Source organism: Protopterus annectens, chromosome 11.part0 (assembly GCF_019279795.1).
Source record: "Protopterus annectens isolate FY-2018-M chromosome 11.part0, PAN1.0, whole genome shotgun sequence".
NCBI classification, from domain to species: Eukaryota; Metazoa; Chordata; order Ceratodontiformes; family Protopteridae; genus Protopterus; species Protopterus annectens.
The window spans coordinates 269,065,219-269,092,107 of NC_056745.1; positions in this window are offsets into that span (position 1 = coordinate 269,065,219).

The following is a 26,889-nucleotide window of genomic DNA, read 5'->3' on the forward strand; positions in this document are numbered from 1 at the left end:
GCAATGTCTGTGGGTTCAGTGATTTTTGTATCATTTTGGACTAATTCTGAGCATATCTGGGAGTTTCCACCCAGGTTCCTAACATAGCTGAAAAAGGCCTTATGATTGTCCTTTGAATCCATGGCAATTTTTCTCTCAAAATTGGCCTTAGTTGATTTTATGAGTGCTCATATTTTTTTACTAATAATGATCAGGGGTGACTTCCCTTTTATGGATTTTGTTCTATCATGTAATAGCTTTCTCCTCTTATTGTAAAGTTTGTTAATGGCTGGGGTCCACCAGACTGGACGTTTGCCCTTTGTGGAAAGAGTCTTGGTTTTATTTGGGATTGCCTGATCCATGCAGTCCTGGAGGTGTTCATAGAAGGCATTTGTAAGGGCTTCCGCAGCTTGGGTTGTGGTTTCCACTGGCTCAGGGGCCTTGAAGGATACCACACCAGTCTTGAGTAGTGTGAAGTTTGCTTTAGAGAAGTTCTTCACTATGGTCTTTTTGTTTGGGGTGGGGGCGGATGTGGATTTCCAGTGAGATTAGTTTATGATCAGATCTCACCAATGAGGGATATACTTCCGTGTGGAGCATTTTGTCCCCATGTTTGTGACAATGAGATCTAGTATATTTTCTCCTCTCATGGGAACAGTGACTAGCTGTTCCATGGCATTTGAATTTATGAACTCCAGGAACCGTTGGGCTAGAATGTTAGGGCTTGAGTAATGTTCCCAGTCTATATTCAGGTAGTTGAAGTCACCCAATATGATGGTGTTTGGAGATACATTTATACCCTCCAGTGTCTTCAGGAAGGCTGTGTGGGTTCCTGAGTTTGAGAGGGTGGCCTGTAGCATGCTACAATTTGTAGAGCAGTTTTGCCTATGGTTAGTTGCACCTGGATGGTTTCCGAAGCTTCATGCGTTGCCACCAACCTGGAGGTGTGGGTATCCTTTATGAATATGGATACACCCTCCTTTTGTGGTGTGGTCCGGGTTTTGGGGCCGGAACGCATGATATGAGGTAAAACCTAATAGTGCCGGGGTGCTCTCAGGAGCCTTGAACCAGGTTTCAGTTACAGCACAGACATCGATGTTCTCCATACTGAGAAGGGCCTCGAAAAGTGCATTTTGAGATTTAGATTTCTGGCATTGAGCAGCATTACCCTCAGTTTCTTCCCATTTTTGTTTTCTAGGGTGGTAGGTTTAGAATTTGAGCCTTGCCTAAAAGAGGCACTATGGGGGTGGCAAGAGCCTTAGCCAATATCCGGAATCCCAGGGGTGACAGGTGCAAGCCGTCCCTTGCGAAGCAGCGTGGCTTGTCAAGCATGTCATCCCAGGCAGACAGACACTGGATCCCCTTTGAATGACACCAGACATTAAGCCAATTGTTAAAGCTGATCATCTTGTCTCTATATTGTGGCATCATTCTTGGTGAAGGAAGGATACTGCTCAGGGTTAGGGTCATACCTGCCTGGGCTACATAATCAGAGAGCTCCTCTATGTCTAATCTAATATCTAATGGAAATGGTACTTAATAATAATTACATATTTTTTGAAGGTAGTTATTTCCAACAAATAAGTGGGGTAGCCATGGGGGCACCTTGTGCCCCCATTTACGCTAACTTAATCATGAGTTATTGGGAACATAATTATTTATTTACAACAGAGTTTCGTGATCATCTAATTATGTATACCAGATATTTGGATGACATTTTTATCATATGGGACCAAGATATAAATAAAAATAAAGAAAATAATGTATTGGAAAAATTCTTAGAATACATTAATCATACAGTAAAGTTTTTGAAATTTACTTATAATGTCCAAGAAACTAAAATTAACTACCTGGATGTAGATATAACACATGACAAAGAAACAAATATTTTGAAAACACAAATACATAGAAAACCTACTTTTTCAAATGCGTACTTGCACTATGACAGCTGGCACCCTGGCCATCAGAAAAAAGCCATAGTTAAGGGGCAGATGGTCAGGGCGGCCAGGATGGTCAGTGAAGAAGTAGATTTTGTAGAAGAAATGAAATATATTATGCAATTATTTATGAATAGGGGATACCCAGAACAAATTTGTGTCAAAATATTTAATGAAGTAACAAATAAAAGAAAAAATGGAATATATACAGCAATTCTAAAAACAGGTTCGTTGAACAAAATATCAATCAATAATGAAGATGCAATGGATAAAGATGGTTACAATAATATCCCATTATATATTATTAAATTTGATGATTGTTCCAAAGATATAGAATATATCATTAAGAGAAATTGGGACTTTTTTATCAATGATAAAATAGGGAGACAAATGTTCAACGGAATAATACAATTTGTATATAAGAAAAGTCCTTCTTTTAAAAATATATTAGAAAACAAAAGAAATATTGAAAAATACACAAGTGCAAAAGAAGGAAACTTTAAATGTGGGACATGTAGCACATGTAGTTATATTCAAGAAACAGGTACTAACATTAGGATAAATGAATGTAATATTAGGATAAATGGACATTATAATTGTCATACAATAAATCTAGTATATATAGCCTTGTGTCAACAATGTAAAGCTTTTTACGTGGGAAAAACTAAGAGGAAATTTAGAGAACGAATCAAAGAACATTTATTAGATATACAACACCATAAAAATAGTAACGCATTAGCAAGACATATTATAGAATATAATGATCATAAATTTAAATTTATTGTTATAAATCAAATAAAACAAGATTTACAAGGAAGGACAACTATGTATCATTTAGACATGGAAGAACTTAAATGGCAAATACAACTTAATTCATGTATACCTCCGGGTATAAATGAATATATGACCATTATGCCATTATTAAAACTGAACAGAATATACAACAAATGATATATGGCATTATATAAAACATTAATTCATATCATTTACATTTAATATATTTATTAATACATAATATGATTAAATTACAACTTAGAACAATTCATAGTATTGTATATAAACACAATTGATTAAAGAACTATTAGATTGCATACTAAATGTAAATAAAATATATATACATCATTTGCATTTAAATAACAATTGTATACATTACATATCCCAATATAATATGATTCAGCATATTGGTTGTGATTATGCATATTAATAGTATATTTTCATTAAAATTTATTATACATCATTGTATATAAAATATGCACAAAGAATATTTAATATTAATAAGTTACGGTGGAAGATTTACAATTGTACATGTATAAATCATTGTTAATATATCTTTGATATATCATTTATTAATAGTGCTATTACATATGTATTTATAATAATAGTAGTTTTTAAAAAAAACCTATTAATGGATTATTTGGATACTTTATAAGAAGTTTTTAAGTGTAATTATGCATTATTATTCAAGTATATGTTTATACATAGTAGGAATGTATGATTTAGTTGTGTATTTAAACATGATGATTTTTTAACAAAATGCCATTTCCTTTTTAAGAAATTTATGGCGGGAAATTAGGCTATTAATTAAGTGATTATTGAATAATTAATACTGTATAAAATTAGTGAGTTATAATGATAGTATGTATTCTGAAGAAGTTCGGAAGGACGAAACCTAGGTCAATAAAGCAGTTTTCGTTACACAGTTCGTGTGGTGGCTTTTTGGTATTGGTTGGTACCTATTAGTTTGTTTGGAGCCTGGTTTTCATCTCCTTATTGGCATTGGGCTTATCTCACCTTGCTTTCAACAACAAGCTCCTCTATGTCTCTTTTCATGTAGTCCAGGGAGGTACGTCTCAGGTCGTTCACACCAGCATGGACAATGACTGTGTCATATTTGTACTTGCCGTGGAGTGACCCGAGTGCTTGTGTTATGTGGCAGATTCTAGCGCCCGATAGGCAGCTTACTGTGACCCTCTCCTTGTTCAGCCTGGTGAGTGGGACGTCAGTGTGTCTGACTATGGAGTCACCTATGACAAGTATGTTTGGTGTTGTATTTGGCCTTAAGGGCTGTGACTGCTTTGCACACTGCTTTTGTGGTTTATGTGTTGCTTGTGGGGTGTCTTGAGGTAGCAGTTGTTTGGGTGTCTGCTTTGGAGGTCTCTGCTGTTTAGATAAATTTTTACTCAGAGCCTCCGTGTATGTCTTTGTGTGTTTATGTGTTTGATTCAGTGGAGTGGTAGCATTATGTGAGGCTGGTTTTGTGGTGTGTGTAGTTGCCTTCTCCTCCTGTCTGGTCTTGCCAGTCCTGAGTTGAGAGAGCTCAGCCTCCAGTTTGGCTAAATAGCTGCATCTCTCGCAAGTATTTGTGTTATGTGGGAGGAGGAGAGGGTTGTCTGTGTACATGAGGCAGTTATAACATTGCCTCAAGATTCCCAGATTCCCCAGCTGGACCGGAGAGAAGATTGACAACTGACCTTTGGACATGCTAGAATAATATTGGGAATTCCTTAATTGAAAACAAGGGCCAGTGGGGAGTGAGGGTATAGTGCTTTTAATTTTTAGTGCTGTCTTATATAATTGCTTTAGTGAGCAAGTGCCAGGTAACTTGAGTTCAATGTGTTACAAGTAACTAAATGCAAAAACGACAAACAGTAACTTTCTTTCAAGTGAAACAAGGAAATAAGTACAGTAAGCAATGCAGATATCACTAGTGATCCACAGAAGCGCTGAGAAGTTGCGTATTAGGTGGAATTAGCTTCCAGGGAAATAACAAGCAAACAAACAACAAGCATATAAACAAAGCTAGATTCAGCAGGCCTGGATCTAGTCTATGCTAGAGCAAACAAGGTGAACCAATTTCAGTAAGATACAGTTCAAGTATTCAGGCACTATAAACCTTTAACCAGAAATTCCCAGCTCAGAAGGGCAGAGTCCAGCCTCTTCTCCCACAAGAGTGCAGACCACGAACCTTCTTAATGTAAAATAACTGGCCTGAAGCCCAAGTGCCTAAACCAGAACTAATACACTTGGACACTGGGCTCTCAATCAGCAGTTCCCAACTTAGAAGGATGAAAGCTACCTGTCCTGCCACCACAGTGCTTGCCACAAACCTTCCTAATGTAAAACAACTGGTCTGAAGCCCAAGTGCTTAATCCAAAAGACTTGAATGATAGCTACACTTTAATCAAGTTACAACCAAGCAGTAATAAATACCATTGAATACTTTAGAGAATGTCTGGATTAGTGCTCAAGTTACACAAACAAAGCTAGATCCAGCAGGCCCGAATCCAGTCTATGCCACAGCAAACAAGGCGCACCAACTTCAGTAAGAAACAGTTCAGATATGCATGCACTATAAGCCTTTAACCAGAAATTCCCAGCTCAGAAGGGCAGAGTCCAGCCTCTCCTCCCACAAGAGTGCAGACCACGAACCCTCTTAATGTAAAATAACTGGCTTGAAAGCCCAAGTGCTTAAACCAGAATTAATACACTTTTAGAATAACAGACACTGAGCCCTCAATCAGCAGTTCTCAACCTAGAAGGATGTAAGCTACCTGTTCTGCCACAACAGTGCAGACCACAAACCCTCTCAGTGCAAAACAACTAACTGGTCCGAAGCCCAAGTGTTTAAACCAAAAGGCTTAGAATGAGTTACACCAAGCAGTAATAAATACAATTGAGTATTTTAAGATGATGCAAAAGTAAAAAGAAGTAGGTAAAAACACAAGTACAGTGAAAGCAGATGAATTTTTTTTTTTTTTTTTTTTCTGAACAAGTGCTGAGATCAAAGTAACAGATTTGAGTGCCGAAACTAGAAAACTGGCTAGCTATAAGAAAAAAAAAAAACAAGCTAGAAGGCTTCCCTCAAACACAGAAGGGCTTGGGGGCTCAGAAGCCTACAAATAGTCTGTACCACTTAACAAGAAAGGCAGGAAATAAGCTTAATTTTTTTTTCTATTTCCCAGATGCTCTCTTTGTACACAGTAGGAGTGCCTGAAATCAGAATATGATCTCACTGCACTCAGTTGAGTGAGCAAATGAGATGGGCCCAGAGGCAGGCTGAGGGGTGGGCAGTTTCAATGCCACTAAGATTAACACCACAGGGCGGGTGGGTGGGAATAACTGAAGAGCAGAATAACTTCAGTTAAAATATCCTTCAACACTCAAATTAAATACTGTATTTTTAAAAAAAGAGCAGATAAAGGTACTTAAATTCTCTTATACGTCCAGTTGAATATAACCAAGTTCTTAGCTGGCCAAGCTGAAGTTTTAAAGCAGGAATTATTTCACATGCACCAGTTTAAATATGCAAGGACAGGAAATCAAAGAATGTGGCTACCCCCACACCTGTAATTACTAGCAAATAACAAAATTCAGCCAACACTAGCTTCAGTTCAAGTTACTGAAGAGCAGAATAACTTCAGTTAAAAATTCCTTCAACACTCAAATTAAATACTGTATTTTTAAAAAAAAAGAGCAGATAAAGGTACTTAAATTCTCTTATACGTCCATTTGAATATAACCAAGTTCTTAGCTGGCCAAGCTGAAGTTTTAAAGCAGGAATTATTTCACATGCACCAGTTTAAATATGCAAGGACAGGAAATCAAAGAATGTGGCTACCTCCACACCTGTAATTACTAGCAAATAACAAAATTCAGCCAACACTAGCTTCAGTTCAAGTTACTGAAGAGCAGAATAACTTCAGTTAAAAATTCCTTCAACACTCAAATTAAATACTGTATTTTTTAAAAAAAGAGCAGATAAAGGTACTTAAATTCTCTTATACGTCCAGTTGAATATAACCAAGTTCTTAGCTGGCCAAGCTGAAGTTTTAAAGCAGGAATTATTTCACATGCACCAGTTTAAATATGCAAGGACAGGAAATCAAAGAATGTGGCTACCCCACACCTGTAATTACTAGCAAATAACAAAATTCAGCCAACACTAGCTTCAGTTCAAGTTACTGAAGAGCAGAATAACTTCAGTTAAAAATTCCTTCAACACTCAAATTAAATACTGTATTTTTTAAAAAAAAAGAGCAGATAAAGGTACTTAAATTCTCTTATACGTCCATTTGAATATAACCAAGTTCTTAGCTGGCCAAGCTGAAGTTTTAAAGCAGGAATTATTTCACATGCACCAGTTTAAATATGCAAGGACAGGAAATCAAAAAATGTGGCTACCCCCACACCTGTAATTACTAGCAAATAACAAAATTCAGCCAACACTAGCTTCAGTTCAAGTTACTGAAGAGCAGAATAACTTCAGTTAAAATTCCTTCAACACTCAAATTAAATACTGTATTTTTAAAAAAGAGCAGATAAAGGTACTTAAATTCTCTTATACGTCCAGTTGAATATAACCAAGTTCTTAGCTGGCCAAGCTGAAGTTTTAAAGCAGGAATTATTTCACATGCACCAGTTTAAATATGCAAGGACAGGAAATCAAAGAATGTGGCTACCCCCACACCTGTAATTACTAGCAAATAACAAAATTCAGCCAACACTAGCTTCAGTTCAATAAATTTAGACATTGGCTGGTGTTACTGGGTTTGTTGTTGCATATTTTTTCTGAGGGATATTACGTCAGTAACACCAATGGATGTTAGCATGTACTGACTGCATTCCCCAGAGTATCCGACTGATTAGCCAAGGACAATGACTGTGTGGGGAACAGACCAAACATATGAGCAATGGATCTGGACAGTGTCTAGGCCTCTGGACAATGTAGAGGTATGACCACAATCATGTAACAGAATGAAAATCCCCCTGACAGCTGCCAAACATGGCACCCAGCACTTTATGAAGCACAGTAAGACCAACATGACACTCCCCCACATCAGCTCTGGGCAATTACCCATGTATATTCAAATATGGCATGCACTACAGGGATGGAACTGTAGTGAAAAGCAGATAGTGGTGCAAAAATGTCCACACAAAAACATTTGCACCACAGTCACAGCAGCATACCATTACCCAAAATGAACTCCAGAGAACAATAACTGAACAAACATATCCTGATTGCCAGTCACACACTACACTGACATATACTGGCCAAAACCACTGTGTACTGGGAATCCTGAGGTGTCACAGGACATTTCACAGTCTGCCCCTACAAGCATACAGACCTGTTAGACTGCCAGCAGCTGTAGCAGCATGCACAGTTATCTCGGTAAAGGATGTATGGCACTCAAATCTGCTACTCTCCCTATCCAGCCCAACAAACATCTACACACAGCACTGCTACATAATCCTGGCAGTCTGTTCACAATGGTCAGACATACATAACTGTCATATGCACAGATTTCCACAGAATTTCCAAGATGTGGAACCATAATCCTGGCCACTGCCGCATACCATGGCCAGGAGTCTGCTAGGTCACTGGGATGATAACTGGAGTGTAGTCAGTAATTTATAATATACTATACCTCTGCACCTCATAGTGCAGGACATCTGGACAATGCATGACACACTTGGGGGACAGGGGGCCAGAAAGAGGGACATATGACACATAATGGTGTTACAAACTGAAACAGTAGCTGATGTTACATATGTTGTTATAATATAACATCCCTGAAGGATATGATGTCTGCAACGCCAATGGATGTCAACAGATATTGACTACAATCCTCACATCATCCTACTGACACTGCAAAAAAAGACATTGTTCAAGGAAATGACCAAACATAACAAGCGAACCTCTGGCCAGTCTGCAGACAACATGCCAGTTCAGAGGTATGTCAGAGGCATATCACTGTCAGATGTCATGTCACTCAGTAAATGCATATCCAGATGAACCCTGTCAATCTAGCAACCCTCCATATGTATAACAGCACTAATGACATACAATCTGTACTGAAATCTGGACCTTTGTCCCTCATGTTGTTGGGCTGTCTCCACATGTCATGTCCTGTGAGGTATTCCCACCTACTGTCTGTGAAGCTGTAGCCCCCACACCTCTGTAATGTCCCCTGCACAGGTAAGGAAAAGGGGAAAGGCCTACATGAAGGGCATCCCATATGTTGAAACAAGCAGAAGTGTCCAGGCCCATACCACAATACTATGTGGGCACCTACATAGCTGTATGGCCTCAGCAATACCTGACAAGACATCAACCCCCCCTCAAGGTATGCTGAATGCCTATGTTGGACAGCAACAATACACAACTACCATCATAGGTTGAAATAATCACAGGATGGGCCAAGAAGGAACAGCAGGTGATGTACACTAAGGCTGTCTTTGACTGCAAACTGGATACATCCACCATGGCCAATCAGTAGGCCTTCCAGACATGTGTCTGCAATTGCAGAGGCAACACACATATCTGCTCTGTAGTGGTGGTCAATAACAACACATACACATATGCTATAGGTATAGGCAACTGGCTGCAGACAGGTGAAGTGTAACCTTCACCCCCTGTCCCCCCATAGGTACACATGTGCATGTACAGCACCTGCCCCCCCTCACCTCATATTAAGGAAGCAGGTCTGTAATGTCCTCTCAAAGGTGACACACGGAGGTCTCCATAGGCCTGATACTATTCCTGGCTGCATCCTACATGAGCACAGGGATGGACTTGCAGACCCATTCTGCAGTGTAGTCAACCACAGCCTGAGCACTGGTGTCATCCCATCTGCACAGAGGACAGACAGAAAGTTGATAGAAAACAGGTTACATGCCTGAAACTGAAATGTATGCCATTATGTCAAGACAGCAGCCCTCAATGACATGGCCGAAAACCTCAATACTCTCCATTTAATATAATATCATACTATTAATATGCCATAGGAGATAAATAAAAATATACAGCTCAAACCCCCAAGCCAAAGTAGTCTAGCGGTCAGAGTCCCAGCTTGGTATGCAGGTGTACATGCTTTGAGTACTACAACAGGCAATCCAATTTTACTAGGGAAAGCAGTGTTAAAAGTAATATTTTCACATTAAAAAAATGTGGTAAGTTATTTTGGTCACCCCGGGTAGTGTAGCTGGTCTAAAATGGAGGTGTGAGTGGATATAACATGTGAAACCACCCATGTATACATGTTTCCCATACAGTATAGTTACACCCCTTGCTATTGTAATGGAAGTGCATGTTATATGTTATAACAAATATATAAAGAAATATATATAAAATATAATATAATATGATATTATAATATTATAAGGATATAATATCATAATATTATTATTAAAATAACAGGCCACGGTGGTGCAGTGGTTAGCGCTGTCGCCTTCCAGCAAGAGTTTCTCCCATTTGATTCTCGGCTGGAGTGCCTTCTGTGCGGAGTCTGCATGTCCTCCCCATGGTCAAGTGATGCTAAAGACAGGCAGGTAGGTGCGAGCGTGAATGGGCGTGCCTTCTTTGAAGCTTGGGCGTCGGGCTGGCAACTTGGCACCATAAAAAATCCACTGCCAATCATGAGCGGACTGGAGTTCCACTGTGGCGACCCCTAACCAAGAAAAGCCAAAAGAGGTGTGCATTATTATAATAACAATATAATGTATATAGAAATATATACAAAATAATCAGCCCTGCCAAGTCTCAAACCCAGGGCCATGTATACCATAGACAGAGCAATGTACCACTACACCATTTGAGATGGAAGGGCTGGTGCTGCTTTTCCAGATATATCATGCAATAGAGTTATTCAACAATAGGGACAACATTCTGTAGAATCAGTCAGGTTTTGCATTTATACATATACACATGTATATATGTATGGAGATGCATATATATGGAAAAATATACACATAATATAAATAGAGATATACACATAAAATATATATATATACATATATATATATATATATATATATATATATATATATATATATCAAACTAAATATATATAAAAAGTAATATATATATATATATATATATATATATATATATATATATATATATATATATATATATATATATATATATATATGCTCATAGCATGTAGTGGAGTCATACCTCACAACCATGCCTCTAAACCTCTTAGTGCAAGAAATCTGTCCAAAGGCTGTCCAAATGGGGGGACAATGGGCCAAAACTAGAGTCATATTTTAAATATTGCTCTTATAAATGTAGAATGTTGCCAGAGTGACAAGGTTTGTTTCAGCATACCTATTCAGAAGGATGTGAGTTCTGAAACTGAAATGTATGCCATCATTTACTATCAGAAATCTGCAGATCATCCCAGTAATTTACCAGAGATATAATAATAATGAATTTGTGGAAGATACTAGAAATATGAGCAATAAACCTGGACATACTGCAACAATCCAGACAGTCGAGAAGTATGTCCAGAACCCTTTAGTGCAATGAATCTGGACAACGCCTGGCAAAGTAGGGGGAGAAAGGCATGAAAATAGGTTCTTGCCGCCCCTATAGTGCCTTTTTTAGGCAAGGTTCAAATGACAAATTCACCATTGTAACAGGAACAGGCAAGCAAAAACTGAGGGTGATGCTACTCAATGCCAGAAGTCTAAATCTCAAAATGCACTCACTCGAGGCAGTCCTTAAAATGAAGAACATCGATATCTGTGCAGTGACTGAGACCTGGCTCAAGGCTCCAGACAGCACCCCTGCACTACCAGGCTATAACTCATACCACACTTTTCGGCCATGTAACCTGGACCGGAACACCAAAGGTGGAGGTGTATCCATATTCATTAAGGATATCCACACCTCCAGGCTAGTTGCTCAGTATAATGCAGCCGAGGTTATCCAAGTGCAACTAACTCTAGGCAAAAATGCAATCCAAATTGTAGCTTGCTACAGATCACCCACCATGCCCCAGAATTCCCACTCCTCTTTTCTTGATGTACTGGAAAATATTAGGGTTCAACCAAACACCCTAATAATGGGTGATTTCAACTACCCCACCATTAACTGGGAAAACTAGTAATGTATCAACTCCTTCACTCAACGCTTTCTGGAATTCATAAACTCCAATGCCCTGGATCAACTTATCCACACCCCTACCAGGGGCAACAATATCCTAGATCTAGTCATTACCAATATGCATGACCGGTGTTCCACACCTGAAGTCAATGCCTCATTGGTCTGACCCGACCATAAGCTAATTACCCTAGATATCCAAATCCTGTCTTCACCCCACCCCATTAAGGAAACCATAATAAAAACTTTCTCCAAAGCCAACTTCATGCTTCTTAAGACAGAAGTGGTGAACTTCATGACACCCATGCAGATGGACAATACAGTTACGACTACTGAATCCTATGCAATTGCACTTTATAAGCACTTACATGAGTGCATGGATCATGCTATCCCAAACAGAACCAAGACACTATCCTCCAAAAAAATGAAGACAATCTGGTGGTCCCCTGCCATAAACAAACTGTACAACAGAAGGAAGAAACTCTTGCAAAAGAGAGTAAAATCCCACGAGTGGAGGAGCTCCCTGGTCAGCCTCAGTAAGAAGCTGCAATCCCTGATAAAATCCTCCAAAGCTAGTTACGAAAACAAAATCGCCACTGATTCTAAAGACAACCACAAAGCATTCTATAGCTATGTCAAGAATCTGAATGGCAACACTCAGATCTGCTCTGAGTTCCAGCACAATGGCACTAAATATACAGACCCAACTGATATTGCCAACATCCTGGCAGATAGGTTCAGTGCTAACTTTACCCCCCTCTCACACCCTAAAGAGCCCATCTCTATACCGGAAGAATGCAAAGTTCATGTAATCACGGCTGCACAGGTAAAAACCACACTCTCCAAAGCCAAGAACACAGCATCCATGGGACCAGACAACATCCCAGGCTGCGTTCTACATGAACTACAGAACAAACTGGTGCCCCACTTAAGTACCATGTTCAATCATAACCTCACCTCAGGCTTTGTGCCTGCTGAATGGTGCACAGCAATGGTTATCCCACTCCACAAGGGGGGAGCCACCACAGACCCCGGGAACTACCGCCCCATTAGCCTGACGAGCTTGGTCTGCAAGGCCATGGAACGTATCATCATGGAATTTATAAACAAAGACATTGGTAATCTCAAAACTCTGGATCCCACCCACTTTGGGTTTGTAAAAGGCAGATCATGTCTCCTAAACCTGATAGACTTCTTTGAAGCAGTCACCAAAGCTGTAGACAAGGGTAAGGTAGTTCACACAGCCTATCTAGATCTTGCCAAGGCTTTTGACACCACCCCCCACTCTGGAATTATAGATAAACTCACTAAACTAGGTATAAATCCCTATGTCACAAGATGGGGTTCCAACTGGCTCACTGACAGAACCCACACTGTGAAAGTAGCAGACTCCAAATCCGACTTCAGACCAGTGACAAGTGGAGTACCACAGGGTTCAGTCCTGGGTCCTCTCCTGTTTGGTATCTACTTCTCTGCAGTACAGGCTAACACAGAAGGTCTTTGGTTAACGAAGTTCGCAGATGACTGCAAACTAGGAGCCATAATCAAAACTCCTAACGATGTGGACATCCTACAAAAGGGCCTCACTGAGACAGATGCCTGGTGTCAAAGCCATGGCCTCAAGTTCAATGCAAAAAAGTGCACTGTCATCCCCTTTGGTAAAAACTCTGTACCCATGAACTACAACCTAGGCGGTAGTATACTTAACACCGAAAGTGTGATAAGAGACCTTGGGACACAGGTGGACAGTAGTCTCTCCTTTGATAATCACATCACCACAGTAGTCAGGATATCCTTCTATGTGGCACACCTCATCACAAAAGGTTTCTCATCCAGAAAAAAAGAGGTCATTGTTCCCCTCTACTCATCACTCATTAGACCCATTATAGAGTACAATGCCCCTTTTGGTATATACCTCACAAGAGATCTCCAACAACTGGAAAGGCCGCAGAAATACCTCACAAAGAGGATTACTGGCCTCAAACAGATGCCCTACACTGACCGTCTCAAGAAACCCCAGCTTTACTCCATCGCATATCGCCTACTCAGAGGTGATCTCTGCCTAACATAAAAAACTATGTCAAACCCAGAGCTGTTGGATATGCTCCACTTAAAGAAATCCCAATCCCTCCAAGCTACACGCTTTAGGGACCTAAACCTTGTCACTACAATAAACAGAACATGCTGGAGGGATAGATTCCTGTCCCAGAGACTTCCCATACTCTGGAATAAACTACCTATCTATATCAAACAAAGCTCCTCATTAGCACTCTTCAAGAAAAATCTTGATGATTGGATGGGAAATAGGAAATTCACCCCTGGGATCACCTCTGTGGCTCTGCTCGACAGTGGCACAGGAAAATAATTTTCTTGGGTGGCAAAAGCCAGGGTACCTTTTTGGCTGGGCTTGTATAGGTCCCAGGGCCGATAGCCTAGTATCTACCTATGAACCTATGAACCTACGAACACATCTGAAATACTGGAGTAGATAAGCTGATACAGTTGCTGCAGTAGCACCCTCATTTTTGTCCTAACATATATTGACTGAAATAGCACAAGTCCAACACTCAATTACTTCTCACTAGTTAGAATTTGAAATACTCACATAATCCCACTGATGTGTCAAAAATGCACACCTATGGGGGCCAGGCAACAGCACATCCTACAAATATCTGGACATAACATCACATTAAGGAAACTACACAGTTGCTAAACATGTCACCAAGCACTGTGCAAACTACAGTCAGACTGACCCAGCACTAACCCATATCTGCTAGGGAGAATTATACATGTATTGGCAAATATATCAGGCACTACAGGGATGTAAAAGCACTGATAAACAGACACCAGTGGGAAAGTGCATACCCACACCCAATTCCACCACAGTCACAGTGACACACCGTTAAGCCAAAGGAACAGTACAGTATAAGGACTGTGTGAACAAAAACATATCAATATGTTTGCCACTCACACACTCCCCCTACATATACTGGCCCAATTCACAGTGTAATATGATGCCTGACCATGGTATGGGACATGTCTCAGTCTGCACCTACAAACATATACAGCTGATAGACCACCAGAAACAGGAGCAGCATGCACAGATAGATAGAAAAGGAGCCACAACACATACATTCTCCCCCCTCCCTACACAGGCCAAATAACATTGACACACTACACTGCTACACAATCCTGACAGTCTGTCAACAATTGCCAGAAATACGCAGAACTCTCTGTACAGAGTCCTACAGAATGTTCAGGCTTTCCCCTCATATACAAGGCCTTTTCCACATAACATGTCTGGCAGCCTGATACATCACTGTGGTAATATCAGGAATGTAAGCACTAAATAATCATATACCATACCTATGAACCTCTTATGGCATGACATCTGGACAAAGCCTGACAAATCTGTGGGACAGAGGCACAAAAACAGGGGCATATTTGAAATATTGTTGTTATAAACTGAGAACGTTGCTGGTGTAACAGGGTTAGTTGTAACTTTTCTGAGGGATATGAGGTCAGAAATACAAATGGATGTTAGCAGTTACTGACTGCAATTCCCAGAGTATGCTATTGATTTTCCAAAGACAAAAAATGTCTGAGGAACACACCAAACATAGGAGTCCAAACTCTGGCCATTCTGTGGATAGCCCTACAGTTGAGAGTTATGTCAACACTGTCAGTTAAAATCAGGCAGAAACTCCATGTCCACACAAACCCTGTTAGACTAGCATTAATCCAAATGTATAACAGCAATACTTACATTCTGTCTGTATGTCTGGAACATTCTCCCCCATTTTTATGGTCTGTCTCCACAGTTTTGGTTGTAAGAGGTATTTCTAAATACCCTCTGTGATGCTGTTGTTCACACACCTCCATGAAGTCATCCTCACTGGCAAGGAAAAGGGCCAATGGCCACATGAAGTACTCAATTATAGGAGTGTGTTGACATGCCATTGGCTATATGAATAACAACATAGCTGTTCTGCATGCAATTAGCAAGTGGGGGACACCAATTGGTGCACAGGCCATCAGCTGCTCATGAGCATTATCTACAGAATGCAAGCTGCTACCTATGCAAAACAAATGTATACCCTACATACATGAGAGAGAAAGACATTGAGAAAAAAACAGCAGGATATAACCACCTACACGTGGTATGTCAAGCAGGTAAGCATGTAATGAACTGCAGTAGGGGGTATGCAAGAATGGGAAATAGGAAGTTTAACATATATGTCTCAACAAGACTTGCTGTAGTGATATATTGCTTATATGGCCATAGCATCTGGGTCTGTCTGCAGTGACATAGGTCATAGGTCAGGCCCCTGAGTCACCCCAGGAAAGGATGTCTCACATATGACTACTACTGGATTGTGTGTTAAACAATACTGACCGTGACAATGCTAGGCCAGCTACTGGGATGTCATACATATGCATATCTTACTTGTGAATACTATGATATACTTGTTTTTCTCAGAAATGTGAGAGACCTATACATGGTATTTGCATAGCACAGTACTGTTGCAGATGTGTGTGTTGAACTGCATGTGATATACTGAGCTCATACCATGTAACTGTCCAGTATTATGCACACTGACAATATGTGTGCCTCATATTTGTAGTCATGTACTCATAGAGATGTGTTATGTCTGGCAAATACTTGACAAATCTGTGAAGACTGACATTAAAATATCTCATTCTTTTTCCTCTGGCTGTTCCCATCAGGGGCCGCCACAGTGGACCATCTGTTGCCATTTCTGCCTGTCCTCTGCATCTTACTGTGTCACACCAACCACCTGCATGTCCTCTCTCACCACTTCCGGAACCTTATCTGAGGCCATCCTCTTTTCCTCTTACACTGGCAGCTACATCCTTACCATCCTTTTCCCAATATACTCAGCATCTTTCTTCAGCACATGTCCAAACTGATGTGACTTTGCCTTTCTGGCTTTGTCTCAAAACTGTCCCACATGGACTGACCCTCTCATATACACAGTGCTAAACATGTGCACCCTTGACACACCCAGTGCAAATCCTAACATCTGTAACTCTGCCACATCCAGCTCTGACTCCTGCCTTTTTGTCAATGCTACTGTCTCCAACCCATATGACATAGCTGGGTTTAACTACCCTCTTGTAGACTTTCCCTTTCACTTTTACTGGTACTCATCTGTCACAAATCACTCCTGACACTCTTCTCCACCCTCCATCTTGCATGTACTCTCTTCTTCACCTGTCCTCTACAGTCATCACTACTCTGAAATGTTGATCCCAGTCATTTCAACACATTCACCTTTGTCAACTATACTCCCTGCATCCTCAACATTCTGCTATCCTCCCTCTCATTTACACACAGATATTCTGTAATAGTCCTGCTGACCTTCATTCCTCTCCTCAATTCCTTTGCTTAACACCATACATACCCCCACATCTCCAAGTTCTCCTAAATCTGTTCCCTACCCTCAATACAGTCCACAATGTCATCTGCAAACATCATAGTCAACAGGGACTCCTGTATGATTTTGCCTGTCAACCTTTCCATCACGATTGCAAATAAGAAATGGCTCACAGCTGATCCCTTATGTCATCCCACCTCCACCTTAAATGCATCCATCACTCCCACTGCTGACCTCACCACTGTCACACCACCTTTGTACAAATCTTGTCCTACTCTTACATATATCTCTGCCACTCATGACTTCCTCATACAATGCCACAACTCCTCTCTAGGCACCCTGTCATATGCTTTCTCTAAGACCAGAAAGACATATAGCAGCTCCTGACCTACTCTGTACATCTCCATCAACACTCTCAGAGCAAACATCGCATTTGTAGTGCTCTTACCTGGCATGACACCATACTGCTGACCACTAATCATCACCTCCCTGCTTAACCTAGTTGCCACTACTATTTCCCATAACTTCATGCTGTGACTGATCAATGTTATCCCTCTGTAGTTGCTACAGCTCTGCACATCAACCCTATTCTTAAAACGGTAACCAAACACTTTCTTTTCACTCCTCATGCAGCCTCTCACTTTCCAAGATATTATTCAACAGTTTGGTTAAAACACCACTGCCATTTCCCCTAAATACCTTCAGGCTTCCACAGGTATGTCATGTGGACCATCAGGCTTTCCAGTACTCATCCTCTTCATAGCTATCCTTACTTCCTCCTTGGTAAGCCATTGCACTTTCTGATTCACCATACCCACATCATCCAAACATCTCTCTCTCTCATTCTCTTCATTCATCAGCCTCTCAATGTACTCTGTCCATCTGCTCAACACACTCCCCCTCACTTGTGAGTATGTTTCCCTCATTATCCTTTATCACCCTTATCTGCTGCATATCTTTCCTAGGTCAGTATCTCTGTCTAGCCAATCAGTACAAGTCCATTCATCCCTCCTTAGTGTCCAGCCTGTCATACAACTCTTCATATGCCTCATCCTTAGCCTTTCCACCTCTCTCCTTGCCATGCACCTAATCTCCTTATACTCCTGTCTACTTTCCTCATCTCCCTGACAATCCCACTCCTTCTTCCCCAACCTCTTTCTCTGTATACTGTCCTGTACTGCCTCAGTCCACCACCAGGTCTCCTTGTACTCCTTCCTCCATCCACATGTGAAACCAAGCACCTTTCTAGCTATCTACTTTACTAGCAATGCTGTACTTACCCAGATATTTGATAAACCATCACTGCCACCCAGTGCCTGTATTTCCCAGTTCCCACTATTTGATCCTTGGCGCTGCCCTCACACACCTCCTCTTCTTGATCAACAATGTCATCTTACAGACCAACATTCTATGCTGCCTAAATACACTTTCCCTTTCCACCACTTTACAGTCTGCAATTCCCTTCAAACTGGCCCTCCTACATTGGATATATTCCACCTGTGTGCATCTTCTTCCACTCTTATATAACACTCTTTGCTCCTCCCTTGTGTTATAGTACATATTCACCACAGCCACGTCTATCCTTTTTTGCAAAATCCACTACCATCTCACTGTCTGCATTCCTTTGTTTAACACCATACATACCCATCACTTCCTCATCCACTCTCTTCCCTTCACCAGTATGCCCATTGAAATCTTCTGCAATCACCACTCTGTCACCATTGGGTACAGTCATTACCACATCATCCAACTGACTGGACATTTCTCTTTCTCATCCAACTTGCGTATCATATACACTAACAACAGTTATCATTACACCATCAGTTTCCAACTTCATAAACATCACACTATCAGACACTCATTTCATCCTCCAAACACACTCTTGCTATACTATTCCTTCAGGATAACCCCTACCCTCTTTCTCCTCCCATCCACACCATGATAGCACAATTGTGACCTACCTTCCATGCACCTAGCTGTACTCCCCTTCCAGATGGTCTCTTGCACACACAATATATCAACCTTCCCCTGGCCATCATATCAGCTAGCGCTGTCCCTATACCAGTCAAACTGCCAACATTAAAAGTTCTTACCCTCACTACCACACTCCTAGCCTTTCTCCTCTCTTCCTGCCTTATGAGTGCTGTACATCCTCCAGGGTATGCCTGTCATTGCAAAGGCTACTATGCTATCAAATGACTCAAGTGTGTTGCAGCAATATTAAGACAGTGCCACTAATTTTGCCCCATTGCCCCCATGTATGTGTGGCATCCTACATATATCCTGCTCTAATGGGATGAGAGGGATGACTGGGCAGCAAAAGTGTGGATACAGTGTGCCATAATGACATAGAACAGAAATGTATATCAGGTATAATCTGTGCACATGTCAGTATGAGTAGGTGTATCTGGCAGCCTTATAACAAAAGACATGGGATGCAAAATGTCAGTTAATTAAGCTGTACATGTTGTACACATGTGTAATCTTAGTTACTGTGCATCCAACAGAGTGACATTTATACAGACAGTGGTTGTTGCATTGCCCTGACACAGCCATGGGTACTACAATAAGCATGATTATTAATTTTAAATTGGAGATTTGTCCAACTGTGTAATGACTTTGTGTCCATGCCTACTCCAAACAGCTATATGAACACCCACATAGCTGTATGGACTCAGCAATACCTTACTTGTAAAACCTGCCTCCACCAAAGTAGAGTAATCCCCTTTGCTGGACATCAACAATACACAAATCAAAGACTTGGTCCCTATATTGGCTGTACAGGGCAAAGTAGGAGCAGGCATCAACCTGGCATCAATTCAGCCATTGTCTGAAGAAGCATATATGGTCACAGGTGGATTACTGTAATGCTAACTATGAGTACAAATTGGACACATCCACCAAGGTCAATCACAAGGCCATCGTCCCATATGTCTGCAATCTCAGAGACAACAAACCCACCTAACCTGTAATGGTGGTCAATCAGATCACATACACACACAACATAGGTATAGCCAACCTGCTGTAGATAGGGTTAGAGCAAACATCACCACTCTGGCTCAGCATCACTATTGGTGGATATGCACAGCACCCGTACCCCTTCCCTCATCACCTGTGAGCAGGTACCTATTGCCTACTGTAAGGCAACAAACATAAGCATCCATGGGACATGATAACATCCCTGTCTGCATCCTACATGAACTCAGGCATGTGCGCCTAGCTCCATTACCCACTGTAGTCACACCAAGCCTTGGCACCATCCACACCCCATCTGCATGGAAGATGTACAATGTCACCCATCTACACAGACCTGAATGAGGAATAGAGGATTATGCAATTAACTGGCCCTCACTAGGGGATAATATGACACATAAGGACCAGGAGTTCACTGCAAGCTGATACTGTGCTGATAGATTACAGGGGTATGGTGAGGTTGTGAGTGGAGGCTACTGGTATTAAATGTACATGTGCAGGTTCTGTACATACTGTTGCCAAAGTTATGAGGTCCTGTGATGTGTTTCCCTGTTTATGTCTTCCAGATGCAATGTTGCATCAAAGAAGGGCAATATTTTTAGCAGCTGAGACTACCATTATCATCAAAGCCTTACTACAGTACCATGCAATTATGTTTGGCCAGAGCCAGCAACATCTGTGGGAGATGTCGGCCCTGTGGAATGACCTTGTCCACAGGTCTGGCATCATGCAACCGACCTCATACGTCATGCCCGGCAAAGGGCTGCTCCCGTGGCCAGGGACTACACAGCCACAGGTGGGGGCCCAGTCATACAGCCCCCACTGACACCCACTGAGGAGCTCTTCACCAACCGTGGGTCCACCCATCCCAGTACAACATCAGGGTACAGACCCCCACATGCTGGAGGTGGGTGCACCCAAACAATGGATGAGGAGCATGCAAGTAAGGCCCCAGTGGAGATTACTAGACTAGTGTAGCAGACATACTTGTACCTGTAGAGTATCTACATGCATGTGTCAGGTTAGATTGCAGTTGTGGATGGGGGTTTTCTAATGCACAGAAGTACATATCTATGGTGAAGGACAGCAAATTGTGTAGTATTGGGGGTTGTACTGTAAATGTGCAGACATGCTGCATCCATCCTGTACCAATGCCACATGTGAGTCTGCTGACAATACCTCTCTCCCACAATTACCTTGGTCCCTCTGGTCTGCATGTGGGACAGCAGCCTGAAGCTGGTGAGTATGGAATTGTTCTGTTGTGGATTGCCAATACCCCAAGCATGTGAAAGGCATGCAATTTACCATGCACACAACTGTCAGTCATAGCAGTATTGCTTTATGTGCATGTTCACTTATGGTGGGGTTAACTGCATTGGATCACAGTGGTCAACACAGGGGTCTATCTGAAGAGAATGTAACATTCCTGTAGCATACCTCATGACCTGTCAGTGCAAGATGTCTGGACAGAGACCAGCAAAATGGGGGGACAAATTGCCTAAGGTAGGGACACGTGTAAAACTTTACTCTTATACAGTAGATATAAACAGTGTACACACCCTTGTTATTATTTATTTATTTACATTTGTTTACCACAATGTCAGTCCACACCTTTTCCAACCTTTAATGTGACCCATAACATGAACAATTCACTTGCAAAACCAACCAATCTGTTGGGCACCAAATATGGAGTATGCAAACCTTATAATAAGCTGGATGCATATGTGTGCACACCCTTCAGATAATATATTTTATTGCAGCAGCTTATGATTTACTGACAGCATTCAGTCTGCTTGGGTACACACCTGCCATTAAGTAAAGGCACTCTGAGTAGCACCAACAACAGTCTGCTGTACAAGTAGGATATTCATGACATTTGCTCAGTTGCCTGCAACTGCAACAGCCATGACTTGCAGACAGCTTACAAAGCAGCAAAGGGATCTCATATATGAAAGGTATCACTCAGGAGTAGGACACAACAACATTACCACAGCATTGCATACACCATGGAACAACAGTGCTGTTGAAAAGGACCTGATGTCCCTCCAAAACTGATGAAAAGACATGTCCAAACCTGGTCAGGGAGGCTGTTAGGAAACATGCAGCAACACTGAGGGTATTGCAGGAATCTCTTGCAAGTACTGGTGTTGTGTACTACAAGTGAGAAAACTCTGCCATATTCTGCATAAGTCTAGCCTATGGGGTAGGGTCAAAAGATGGAAGCATTTCCCCACACCAAAAAAACATCCAGGGTGGATACAACTTCCAATACAGCACATCAAGTCTCCTAAAGGCATGTGTGAAAATGTGTTATGGTGCAATGAGACTATGGATTGACCTCACAGCCACAATACCAAAGGTACATGTGATGCACAAGCAACACCTCTCTTCACCTGAAGACCACCATCCCCATGGTGAATCACGCTGGTGGCATTGGCCTGCTGTGGGGATGCTGTTTTAAAGCCAGACCTGGGCCTGTAGTCATGGTGATGGGAATTCTGAACAGCTCAAAATAACACTCACGTCTGGCCCACATCCATCAGGCATCTGCAAGAATGCTGAGGATGGGGATGGGTGTCAACCTTCAACATGACAAAGACCCAAAGGAAATATACCAAAGAATTGCTCCACCTGAACACACTCATGGTTATTGATTGGCCCATCCAGAGCCTAGACCTAGACCCGATAGCAAAACCCCAGTGTGACCTGGTGAGGCCTGTGCACGTGAGCTGCCCTTGCAATCTGACAGAGTTGGGGAACCCTTGCAAGGAAAAGTGGCCAAATAATACCAAGTTAAGATGTGCCATGCTGATAGACACTTTCCTCAGTAGAGTGAATGCTGTAAGTCACTTACAAGGTGCTTCAACAAAGTATCATTTTAAGGGTGTGCACACTTATGCAACAACAATATTGCACATATTTCATTCATTATATTTTGCACATAACACATTTGTTTATCAATTGGATTGCACAGGTCATATGTCACAAGAAAGTGGGTAATATATTGGAATGCATTATTGTGGTCTCATCTTATATATCACAAGAACATGGCATGTTAAAAGGGCTGTGTACCCTTATCATATCCACTGTAAGCTTAGAAGGTTGGTCGTATAACAGGAATTGTGTGACCACACATTTACTGCTGGTTTGGAGGTTTGAAACTCAAATGTATGTCATTAATCAGTGACGTCATTCCTCAGGTCATCCCAGTTATGTATCAGACAAACACAGGGGTTATGAGAAACAGAGCAAACATATTATCTGGACATCTACACATCCTGCAAGGATCTGTATAGTTGTGAGGTATGTTCTGTAGTACTTGCCAGTGTGCTATACAGGTGAACAGCAATGATGTGTACACGGGTGCAGTCTGTGCTGGGGAAGGGCCATCACCTGCTAACACTACTCACATACCCCACAACTCTATATTGTGAGTTACATGCATTAAAACTGGCTTCAAGGTATGATGTTGAGGGCCGTGTGTCATGCATGCCACCATTTGGGTAATATGAGGTCTGTATACCAAATTTGTGACACCTCATCTGTAAGTTTCTGTGTGCGTGTGTGTGTGTGTGTGTGTGTGTGTGTGTGTGTGTGTGTGTGTGTGTGTGTGTGTGTGTGTGTGTGTGTGTGTGTGTGTGTGTGTGTGTGTGTATGTACCAGTCAACCTCAAAGTTCAGGTATTAATGTACATTTGTTGTCTTCCACTCACAGCTGGCAATAGAGTTCTGGGTCCCTCCTGCTTGGAAATTGATGTTATTGTCTCTGCAGACTCTGACAATGATGATAGGAATAGTGAGGTACAGGTGGGGTTGTCAGGGGCTGAGTCTGTGCCATTGGTTGGCATCCCACTCTTGTCCGCTCTTGTCCACACCATCTCTGCACATGGTGACAATGCCCACACAGACTCCATCACCAATGGCCACAGATGATGGATAGTTTGGCAGGTGGTGGCATGGAACAAGCTAGTGTAGAGACTATGCCAGGTGTGAGTGTAGACACTGGTCATAGCCATAGTGCAGTCGAGGTACCACACAGGTGGATGAACGGGGTGCTTGCAGGAGGGCTGCTGCTAGTCAAGCCACTGTCACAAGTGCCACAGCAGGTGTCACCAGATGCATGTTTCAGGCTGTCATGAATGCACAGGCACGTAGTGAATGCCACACAAGACAAATACTCAGGGTGGTGGATGCAACTCTTCCTGATTTACGTGGTGACCTACATGACCTTGTTGAGGCCATACATCAAAATACTGAGCTCATGAATAGACGGTGAGGTGAAACCTTGGCAATCCTCAATCATGGCATGTCTGTACTAGAGCGTGTGGTGGGAGATGGGCATCGATCATGTGGATGTAGATCAGCACTAGCAGCTGAGAGTCTACAGGGTCATGCATCTACACACTCCTGAAGTGGCAGTGACACCAGCACTACCAACGGGGGGTTGCTGTCCACATCACACCGGAGCAGGCCATGGGCACGTGGTCCTAGCCAGTTCTGTCAGGGGCACAGATCCAGCAGACAGCAGTCACCATCAGAATGCAGTACTGCATCTGGCCTTGGGCCAGTGCCAGTGATACCCTTGGCAGGACCATTTCCCGTTTCTATGGCCAGAGGTGGTGAACTGGACACCCTGTCATGTAAGGTCCATAGCTGTCCAACATACTCCTGTGTAGGGCAGCCACATGGCATGATTGTGTGCATACATACACACACACATCTGTATCACAGGCAGGTCACCTCCAGACACACCCAGCACCTCTGCACAGCCAACCTATTGAATACCCCTCCAACTCCCACACACATGATGTCAACGGCCCAGCCTAGGCCTCTGGAAAATTCACACCACACCCTGTGCATATGATGATACATGTGCCACATCCCTGTCATCCATAACATTGATGCAGGGGTATGCTAATATGGTCTGATGCACTGGGTGAATATAGTACAGTGTAGCTGTGTAATACTATGTAAGTTGCTGTCTGCTTGCATTTGTTATTGGTACACATAAAGGCACATGTACCTTATTAGCCAGGGTGCATTATTGCTGTTAGTACCACTGACTGAATGCAGTCTGACATGCTGTATTCTGTTTTTGTTCCAGGTGTCTGTGTATCTGCAGGCTGTGGCCATGCAGACATTCCCAAGAGGGGGGGCATGCCATAGGCAAGGTACAGCTTTATATGTACATGTACAAGGTGTGTATGCATGCAACAGTGTGTGAGGGACACTGTTGCCAGACAGTGTGACCTTGCATTATTACCCCTTGTCACAGACAGGTAGCCTTCAGACATGTCACCTCAGTGTTGTGTAATATCACAGGCTCATACATGCAGAACAGGTTACTGCAGTACTGTCAGCAGGTCTCTTACAAGCATAGCCATTACATTAACTGCAACACATTCATGTGTCAACACCTGTTGCCCCTGCCATTTCTTTCCCATACACTCAACCCTGATGCAGTTGATGAGGGCATGCATGATATTGTGTATGGCAGGTTTGTGGTATGTATTCCTGAGTTCACCAGGTGGAACAGGGAGACAAAATGGTATATCCATTGTATACACACGGGATGTGCATACAGTAACACAAACACAGTTGGCAATAGACAAATTAGTAAGCCTACATTTCAACTTTGATGTACTGTAGTACTACATACACATAACATGCCCCATATAGATTATACGCATGGTACATAACACACTACCTCATATAACATGTAATGTTCTGAATGCCTTCATGGATGGTGAGATAACCCACCAGAAATAGCATGTGGAGTCATGTATTGCTCCTACAAGCCTAGACAAGTGATAGGGCAACAGACGTTGTATCAGCATGATGTTTCAGTCAGGTATGATACCTTATACTGGCATGTGTGTCACTGCATTCACTGTGGTTGACTTGGCAACAATATGCAGTTATCAGACACGCCACAGAACTTACATGATTGCACCTAGTCCCAAGGTACTTCTAAGATGAATGACATCAGCAAGCCTATTAAAGTAGGGTGATGGGAAGTTTACAGGGTGGTACACAACTCAAAATGGTATAATCCATGCAGTACATGATTATCACACAAACACACACACAAACAATTGCCATTATTGAGATTAGAACCCCTACCTATCTAGTTATTTCTACTATAGTGTTATGGAGTTATTAGACACGTCACGGAGCTTGCATGAGTTCACCTAATCCCAAGGTACTTCTAAGGTGAATGACATCAGCAGGCCTAGTAAAGTAGGGTGATGGGAAGTGTACAGGGTGGTACACAACTCAAAATGGTATAACCCACACAGTATATGATTCGCACAAAAACAGTTGCCAGTATTGAGATTAGAACTCCTACCTACATAATTATTTCTACTATAGTGTTACACAGTTATTAGATGCACCACAGAGCTTATATGATTTCACCTACTCCCAAGGTACTTCTAAGGTGAATGACATCAGCAGGTCTAGTAAAGTAGGGTGATGGGAAGTTTACAGGGTGGTACATATATCAAAATGGCATAACCCACACAGTATTTGATTCCCACACAAACACTTACTTGCCAGTATTGAGATTAGAACCTCTGCCTATCTAGTCATTTGTACAATAGTGTTACACAGTTATCACACATGCTGCAGAGCTTACTAGGCTGACAGTTGGCCAAATGTGGTGATAACTGCACAGTGGAGATAAACTATTACAGCTGCCAGAAAGTCTGCCTTCA